The sequence below is a fragment of the Podarcis melisellensis genome, assembly GCF_964234715.1.
Source record: "Podarcis melisellensis genome assembly, chromosome: 5".
Classification (NCBI taxonomy): Eukaryota; Metazoa; Chordata; class Lepidosauria; order Squamata; family Lacertidae; genus Podarcis; species Podarcis melisellensis.
This window is the reverse complement of record NC_138537.1, coordinates 72284632-72293976: the sequence shown is the minus strand read 5'-3', so window position 1 is coordinate 72293976 and position 9345 is coordinate 72284632. Positions and strand designations below refer to the sequence as shown.

The 9345-nt window shown below is 41.9% G+C and overlaps 1 long non-coding RNA gene across 1 annotated transcript; it reads right to left on the bottom strand.

Annotated features, from left to right (window-relative positions):
* Nucleotides 1–703: 703 nt before the first annotated feature.
* Nucleotides 704–9064, bottom strand: LOC309371203. Its single transcript, XR_014168906.1, has 3 exons — nt 8886–9064; nt 4098–4213; nt 704–1442 (listed from the first exon to the last, which is right to left on the bottom strand). It is a non-coding gene; the product is annotated as an uncharacterized lncRNA (long non-coding RNA).
* Nucleotides 9065–9345: the final 281 nt, after the last annotated feature.

The window sequence follows — 9345 nt, the reverse complement described above, 5'->3', positions numbered from 1 at the left end:
AACCATGGGTCAGCAAACTTTTTCAGCAGGGGGCCGGTCCACTGTCCCTCAGACCTTTTGGGGGGCCGGACTATATTTTGAAGGGGAAAAATGAACGAATTCCTATGCTCCACAAACAACCGAGAGATGCGTTTTAAATAAAAGGACACATTCTACTCATGTAAAAACACATTGATTCCTGGACCATCTACAGGCCGGATTTAGAAGGCGATTGGGCTGGATCCGGCCCCCGGACCTTAGTTTGCCTACCCATGCTCTAAACAGATACACACACACAGAGAGAGCTGGGTTCACAACTGAGGGTTTTCATTCAGTAAGAAGCATACCATTTAAAACTATAAGATAACAATAGAACAGTAGCTTCAACACAACCTGATATTAAGTGCAGATTCGCTTAGATTACCTTTCCTTCAAGATTGAACACTAGAAACAAAATTGTATCTGAAAGTATTGATGAATAGCCACAGAGGTGCAGGAGCACAAATCAAGTCTCCCAGCTTGCATGCATTTTTGTTCTGGATAGTGCTGGTCCTCTTCCTGCACACTGCCTTGTAGTCTGCCAGGGTCTGCGCAGCCCTCTAGCTGTGGCACATTAGAGGAAATTGGGTGTTCAACAAAACCGCTTTGTGGTCCATGGTGGTGTCAGCTTCTCCTTGTAGCGATGGAGATAACATAGACTGTTTTGGATGTTATTTCAGTCACCTCTGAGTTTGCAGCTGATCAATGCAATGGCCCCACATCATATCAGGAGATGCCTGGACAGTATATGACAAGGGACCTGCCTGATTATGGACAGTATTGCTTAGACAGATAAAACTATCCAACACCTCACTGAAGGTCATGGTATCCCCCCACCCTTTTGTGCAGGATGAGTGCTCCCATGAACCAGAGGGAGGAACCACTTAGCAAATCCTGATCCATTTTGTAGGTGTTCACACAGAATCGTGAATTAAGTTTTACTAATTTGATTCCACAGAAAACTACCCTAACAGAACGAATAAACACTGAAGAAATCTTATGTCATTACTTTTCACTCTCAGAAGTCTTTTTGACAGACACAGAAACAGAAACCTTGCCACAGGCTGACAGCGCTCTCAGCCATCTCCCAGCAGGAAGACTGCTTCTTCCCCTTCAAACTTCACACAGCATTTTCTATGTGTGCTGGTGTGTTTTTTTAAAACTTTTTTTTTTTACTTTTTTTGCGCTAACTGTCCTGTAGAGTTAGAAGCAAACACTCTACATGTGGTATGCATGAATGTAGTAGTGACACAAGTACAGGTTGCCAGTTAAAACAGTTTTGATCCAGCTGTCCTGGCAGGTATTGAGAGCAGACATATCAGTGCCTTAAGAGAATCTACTTTGATCACCTAAGCCATCTGCTAGGAGGAAGAAACCTCTTGCCAAGATCGGAAGTCAACTCTTTCTGTCATGTAGGCCTGCAGCTGGGCAAAAAAAATGGTTTGAATGAGTAGCTTATTAAGGACAAAAGGAGAAGCAAAGCTAAAGATGCACAATCAAGATCACTCACATTTCGAAAAATAATAATAGCAGCCCTGTGGGGAGGGGAATCAGATCAGGGCTGTAGTGCTGTGGGGAAAGACCTTAACTCTCCCTCTTGTCTGTTTGCCCACTAGAAATCCCCTGAAGCTATACTCTAATCAGAAACAGACAGCTGTTCAGCTCCCATGACTTTTAATTTGCTTTTAAGAATATGAAATCTTTGTTATGGTACCTGGTGGTTGTGATGGGCACAAAGGATAATGGCTGTCTAGGGGCAGCATCAGAATTGGAAGCAAATGGATTGCATAAGACCTCTCCCCCCCCCCAAGTGTAGACATGAACAGCTCCTGACAAAATTATGTGAGCAGATGCCTATTCTCCAGTAAAGCTGGTAATGAAATACTCATCTATTTTAATGAAAGTTCTAGAAATAGTTGCCTATTTCTAGTTATTTCTAGTTCTGTGCTGATAGCTACAGTACAATTCCTTGAAAACTTACCCTATAAAAAAGGCCCAATTTTTCTTTCTCCTTCTCAGGGCCCTTAACAATTTCTTTAGAGTTGGGGGGAAATGATGATTGAGCTTGTCTTATTTTTGTGAGATGGCCAAGGGTGGTGTGGAAACTTTTCTTCCCCATTCTACATTCCCCAGTCCTCTGATGGAAGGCTGTCATGGACTGGCTGGATGCAGAGGAGCGGTGGGAATGTAATTGACTTAAGTAATTACGTTGCCATTATATTATCCCCTCACCTGTCCCTCCTCAAATCTGTCAGAATATGACAGTGGCCACGCCCTAGAAATGGTTTTCTGACTGGCTGGCTGAACCAGGTGAGGGTAGCCGATGGGGGTCAACCCTCAGGGAGGTAGAGATTTCCCCTGCACACAAAGTCAGACTCCGGCAGATTGAGCAGACATGACCAATAGTGGGTCCAACTGCATGTGCTGTAGAGGAAAGTGAGGGGCAGATGGGCTCATCAACCTGGGAAAGTGGCCCATCTAGGAGAGGGAAAACTTTGGTCCCAAACCTCCAGTGCCTTCCAGAGCATCTTCCGGAGAAGAAGAAGCTAAGGAGTAAACCTTAGACAAATCCAGAGTGGCGTCCCTAGGACAGTTGAATGGTGCCTTGTATACCTTCTTCCGGCAACTCCTGCAGCCAAGCTGGTGCCAAGCATATTACTCTACTTTCCTTTGGGCTACATCAGCAAGGCCAAGAGGGGGGTGGTCTCGTCATCTGGGTGGCCCAGGACCTCCATACACACTACCCAGGCTTGCATCCCAGGGGGGTCAATTTGGTGCTGCTAACTCAGCAGTTTGACTTCAGCCCTGGAGGCACACTCCGTTGCCTTCAAGACAGACAAATGCCAACAACGTCATTCCAGCACATTTATTTTCAAGAAAAGACACTGAAAATTGGTCAAGAAACATGTATCATTTGTGGACTGAATGCAACAATGGCAGTTTTATTTATACTGACTGTATTCAATGGATTTATTTCCCTTTGAGGCATGGGACAAATAAGTGATCGTCAACCATTTCCACTCCCATTTTTGTTTTTGTCAGAACTCTCTGATCTTCCTGTTAAGGAAGTCCTTCCTTTTACCTCTGAAAAGTCTTTCTAGGAAGATCTATTTAAAAGTAGAGATATTTTACTTTTAAAAAGTAACAACGAAGAGCTGTCAGGTGCACAGTCTGCAGTGTCCCTGCATTCCTACGCTTACAAGCAAGGGCAGCAAAGGATACCATGGAGTTTTTGAGAAGCATGGGCATGCAGGGAGGCTGCAGAATGCAACCCACTGGGGAGGTGATTTGTAGAACGAAAGGAAGGACAAAACCCTCCAGTCACCTCAAAAGTAAGGTAAGCACAAAGCCTCACCCCCCCCACCCATGAAAATTTTGTATAAAAAATAAATCATTTCCCCTTTGCTCATTTCTGATGCAATTTCTTTTCTTCTTAATTGATGGGAAATAGTCGGCCTGAGTGGGGGAGCAGAAGAAATTTTTGATCACAGCACTAATTACTTCTCTTCAAGTTCAATTCTTGCTAAATGTGTTGTTCTCATTCCTGACTATAATGTGTAAATTGGGCTATTTACAGTTTTTTGTTTTAAAAAAGCAAAACAAAACAAAAACAAATCACAAGTGGAATAAGGCAAAAATGAGGATTTATGAGAAGCAGAGAAAGTTTCTTTCTTCATTGTGAGTCTCCCGGGAGAGCTCTCATTCAAATAACGTGCAAAATTATGTCAGCAAGCTTCTGGAAAATTCAGACTGTTGTGAAGGCGAATACCAAGGGAGCATCTGAAATTTAAAGCATCAGGTAGCTATAATCATTCAGCTACACTGTAATCCTCTGACAAGCCTGGTATTCTGTGAAGAATGTTGCTCAAATGCAAGTCTTTGCCATCTCTCCTTGGGGTAAGCAATTGTATAACTCTTTGAGTGGAGATTTAAAATACTTTTCATGTACAGGTACCTGGGCTAACTCTCAGGCTTCAGGAAGCAATTGGATATAGTTCAGAAATGTTCACAGAATTGTATCTGGAAATGTGTTTCTGCATGTGCATAGTGACAGAAAGGGTATGAAAACAAAGGCTTACCTTTAAATTCTGAGCACATACTCCTCAAGTTTCCCCTCCCTGAATTAATTTCATTTAAATAGTAGCTTGAAATCAGTCAGCATTTCAGGCGCCCTGTTGACTGTAACTTCTCCAATCTTTTGAAGGTAGTTTTCATATGAGAAAGGAGAAAAAAAACATTATGAGGTTCACAGAAAGTGCAGCTGGGGGTAAAAAGGGGGTGGTCAGATTTTCTGCAAATGCTAGAAAGAGGAATAATGGCAACACTCTCACCCGAAACATATTGTTTTGTTAGTTGAGATACAAAATTGTAGTGGGGAACTGTAGTTTAACCCTCACAGAGCTACAATTCCCAGCAGCTCGTGATCAGAGTTCAAGGAGACATTCCCACCAGGGGAAAACACTCAAGAAGGATGTAAAGTAAAGCTGGTGAGGGGTGTGGCCTGGACCAGAAAGAGAGGGCTAGATAGACAGCCTCCCTCTCTCAGCTCCATGTCCATCTTCTTGGGTGTTGACCTTGTGACTGGAGAAAATGCAGCCAGAATTCCACGCACCCTCTGTGTAATGGTGGATCCAAGCACAGACAGCTGTTCAGACAGCTAGCCATGCCAGCTTCTTGGTTTATAAACAGCTACTCTGGTAATACAAAGGTTCAAGCATAGTTTATGGTAAGCAAGATCAAGGGAATGAAAGGAAAGGAATTAATGTTGAATGTGCTTTATAAGAGATAAGGGAAAGGGGGGCAAAAAGCATTTGCCATCATGACATCACAGTGGAGAATCCGCAAGGGCAGTCTATAATTACAATATTATTATTTTTAATGACAAAAACCTTTTCAGGGCCTGCTATGGGTCACAGGTTAGCAGCTCTATTATAAACAATAATCTCTGTTCAGATGCAAATAGTTTAAAGATGATTGAAGTATGTAGCATAGTAGAAAGTGTCAAATCTCCCTGGACCAGAGAAATGAGTGACAGAGTACAGCTACTCTTGTCATTTTAAAACTTAGATGTAGATGGTATATGGACTCAGGTTTGGTGGATTCGTCATTAGTTCTGTGCAGTTTGAAGATCTGAGGCAATTTTCTGATTTTGCCTCAAGAAAGGAAGAGTGATAGCCAAGTTTCAAGATCAAGGTTAGTTCGGCAGCTGCCTGTCAAGATTGCCCAGGGCTAGTTGATTCCCTGCTGCGCACGTGCGCGCGCGCACACATACACATTATATATATATATAAAATCCTGCACTGTGGAAACTTTCTGGATAGTTTTGAGATGGGCTTTTCCCCTCACCAACCCTTATATTTTCATGAATATAAAACTGAATATTAGCACACAGTTTTGAAGCCATATTTATATTCTAATCAATTCACTTCCAATTTAATCCCAGCATGTGCTCAGGGCATCTTTGAAATAAATATTATCCAAGGAAGATTTTATCACTTGCTCCTTCTTGCTTGTAGCACAAAATGTATTGCTTTTTTGTCATTGTCAGGATGACACCACAACATGGGAGGGGGGAGAGATGTGTGTGTACACACACACACACACACAGAGAGAGAGAGAGAGAGAGAGAGAGACTTTTTTAGCCTTTAATGCTTAATACAGAAAAAAGAAGCACCTGAGGATTTAATCTCCCAAATAGCACAGTAATATCACACACACACGCCTATAAAATGATTGGCAGTATCTTTAGTCTCCCTACTACCCATATCAATAAGATTGTATCAGAAATTATGGCAGCATGGCTCACTCCATTACACTTAACAGTTGTGTCAGCATTTCCCCAGTAAACTCATATTTTCAGGGCTCTAAAGCTTGGCTATAAAAACTTTCATTGAGCTAAAACTCATTGCATATGTACTATATATCTCGGCAGGATAGGGTTTTTTAATAATTGTAAAAGGAGAACAAAAAATACCCATTCATTTCTTTTAAATTTAAAGTGCAGGGGAAAAGAACAGAGGTTAATTGACTTCAGTTGCTTTGAGAATACCTACTATAATTTTAAAACACACGTGGTGTTATCTGTTGGCATACTTACCCTTTCCAAGATGTTAAAAGATCCTTGAATGTCTGTCTGGCTATTTATACGATGCCAAACACTAATATCTTAGCACCAGCTGTGCTTGCTGCTCCATTTTTAAAAGCTGTTAATCAATTTCACTGGCTCTAATCCCAAGTTATCGAATATTAATAGTATGACTTTTCCCCCCACCCACAAAACAGCCTCTGTGTTCCCTCTCCTTATACTTCAGCAACAACACTTAGTCTTTGTGCTAAGGATCCAATTTGGTTTCAATATGCTCCAAGGCGCAATGGGGTCATTGATTGTAGGGGAGTCAATATAATTTTTCATTTTGAGAGAAAATGGACTGGACTCATTAGATGTGCACTGCATATGAACATAATAGATTGAATAATACAAAATGGCAAACTTAATGAAATAAGGAAGGGTCATTGCAGTGTGTGGTGCATTGCTCCAAGCCATGGTGATTCTTGCTAAGATATCTGATATGTATTTTTATGTATTATGGCAACATGTACGATTTCCATGCTTTCCAGGGCAGTAGTGTGAGCACAGTGCATTTTCTGTACTGTATAGTTAGTGAATCTTTCAGTTAATGTGGATGTAAACGATGAATCAGATAATTGCTATTAAGATTGTATAGTGAAAATTGCACACAATTTGCAATGACCATTGATGGCAATTGGCTTCTTGTGCTGTCACTCTTTTGGTTACATGGGCAGGCTGCACAGAGGCAGAGCTAGTAGGGAATACCATATGCACATTCAACAGGAAAAGTCCAATCCCAGACTCTGCCTAGTAACTCCTCCCCACCAAAGGACTTTGCCACTAACTGCAATAAAGGATGGTATTCACTAGGAGAATTCTGTCCATTTTAAAGGTGGGCAGGGAGAGAGAACCTGTTCCTTCCTCTGAATCAGATATACTAGCTACAGTGATCTTTGCTCCAGTGCACACCCCAAGGCCAGCCCAAGACATTTTGGCACCTAAGGTGAACCACAAAATGGTGTCCTCCCCTGGCGTAGAAAGATGGGTTGCGGAACAAGAGGGAAAGAAAGATCTGTATCAGGAACAAGGGGTGCGTGCAAAATCTACATTGGGAACAAGGTGAGGAATCAAAGGCTGTTGTGGGGTGGGGAATCACATTGGGCAGGTTCAGAGCCCAGGAGGCCCCAGAGGGCAGCTCCCGCCATTTTCTCCCTAGTGGTGGGAGGAGACCAGCAGCAGACCTCCTATTTGCCAAGAGGCTACTGTAGAAGCGGCTGAGGGGAGAGATCTGCGTATGGAGGATATGCTTCTGTGCTAATTGCCCAACAGAAACTGGTACACAGGATGATAAAATAGATAATTACAGTGATTAAAGTATGGACCAAAGACTATAGGCAGTGAGAAGAGACGATGAAATGGTAATGAGCGCCCCTGCATTCTCTGTGAGCCGAACAGAGCCCCCACTGAGTACTCCTAAAGATAAAGCCTCTTCGATTAATCTTTCTGTCTACACTCAGCTACTTGAAAACATCACCTTGTTGCTCTGGCACTTTCTGGTGAAACAGCATGGACAAATTCGCACAAAGTAAGAACAGATGTGAGCCCTTTCCTAAATTCACCTCCACAAGAGCTTTATTTAAGGGCCTTCTCCTGTCTATGCCAAAAGCTCTTCAGTTTCCCTTGCCACAAATCAGAATGAGCAGCTGCTGCTTTTATAGCTAATCTAATACATCAAATATGGCTCTGCTGGCAGAAGGCTGACTGGATTAGGGATAACACTATCTGTCGCCTACCCAATTTACATGAAGAAGGAGCTGCACTGATAAATTTGGGAAGCAGGCACTTATTTCGAGGTTTAAATCCTCCTTTCTTTTAAATATGAGAGTAAGCTGCTTGGCTGCTATTTAGATCTTACATCATGGCAGTCTTGGGTGCCCTTATTTATTTGGTTTTTGTTTGGATGATGGTTATATCAACCATCATCTTTTTCTGGGGGTACACAGGGGTATGCAACCCCTAAACATTTTGTGAATCTAAGTTTAGCCTCATTGAGGGGCAGTATTTCAATGTGAGTAGGAAAATGAGAGTACCCCAAACATTTTTTTAAGGAAAAAAGCACTGGATATATATCATAGGAGCCAACTCTTAGGGGCTATGGGGGCTTTGCCCCCCCCCCCCACAATAAAATATTTGAGGGGGCTGGGCCCCCACAAAGTTGATAGGCATTCCCTGTGAAATAGTATGTGTGTGATCGATTATGCGTGGCAGGGCTTACCTGGGCCCCACAGTATTTTATTCAAGTTGGCACCCCTGACACACACACACACACACACACACACACACACACACACACTGTGTTGTTTTTTTTGTGTGTGTGTGTGTAACAAGCAGCTCAGGAGTTGGAGGACCCCAGTATTCACATCCAGAGAACTTCCTTCCCTGTGGCAGCCAATGCCTCACAGCAGCCAAACAGCCAGGTTTTATTTATTTATAAGAGGATTTCATTTCAGGGTTGTTTTTTATGGCACTGTACAGTAAAATCCTTAAAACATCATAAAATTATAAAACCGTGAAGGCCAGAACAAATTACCAACACTGAATCAAATTAATTCTCTAAAAATGTTTGGCTAAACAGAAAAAAAAATTCACCCAGTTGTAAAAAGAAGTGGAGTAGAAAAAAGCACCAACAAGTTATGCCCAGTGTCACTTGCCACAAAAACTGTCTGTTAGGAGACATAGTTATTCATTTCATGAGTTCCACTGATGCTTAATATGACACAATAGTAATCATCAATACTTTTTTGCTCAGAAATACGGAGAGTTGGAGTAGGTAAAATTGAGCTGAAGCCAGGGTAAACACCTAAGGTGAGAATGGGAGGAAAGCATTTAGGCTGAAGGAGATGAACAACAGGTGAGACTGTCAACAAAGAGCAAGTTAAAGGAGTTCAGAACAATTTTATAAATACTGGACAAAGCTAAGATGTAATACCTTGTGCTTAGAGAACGTAGGCAGCAGCAGTGCAGCATTATGACACGTAAGTGATGAAAGAATGATGACATAATAATAATAATAATAATAATAATAATAATAATAATAATTTTTATTTATACCCCGCCCTCCCCAGCAAGGCCGGGCTCAGAGCGGCTTACAAGCAATAATAAAAACAAATTGAATGATTACAACTTAAAAACAAAATTAAAATGCAACATTAAAATATGGAACCATACCTGGTGTTGACTTTGAGGTGTTAACAAAA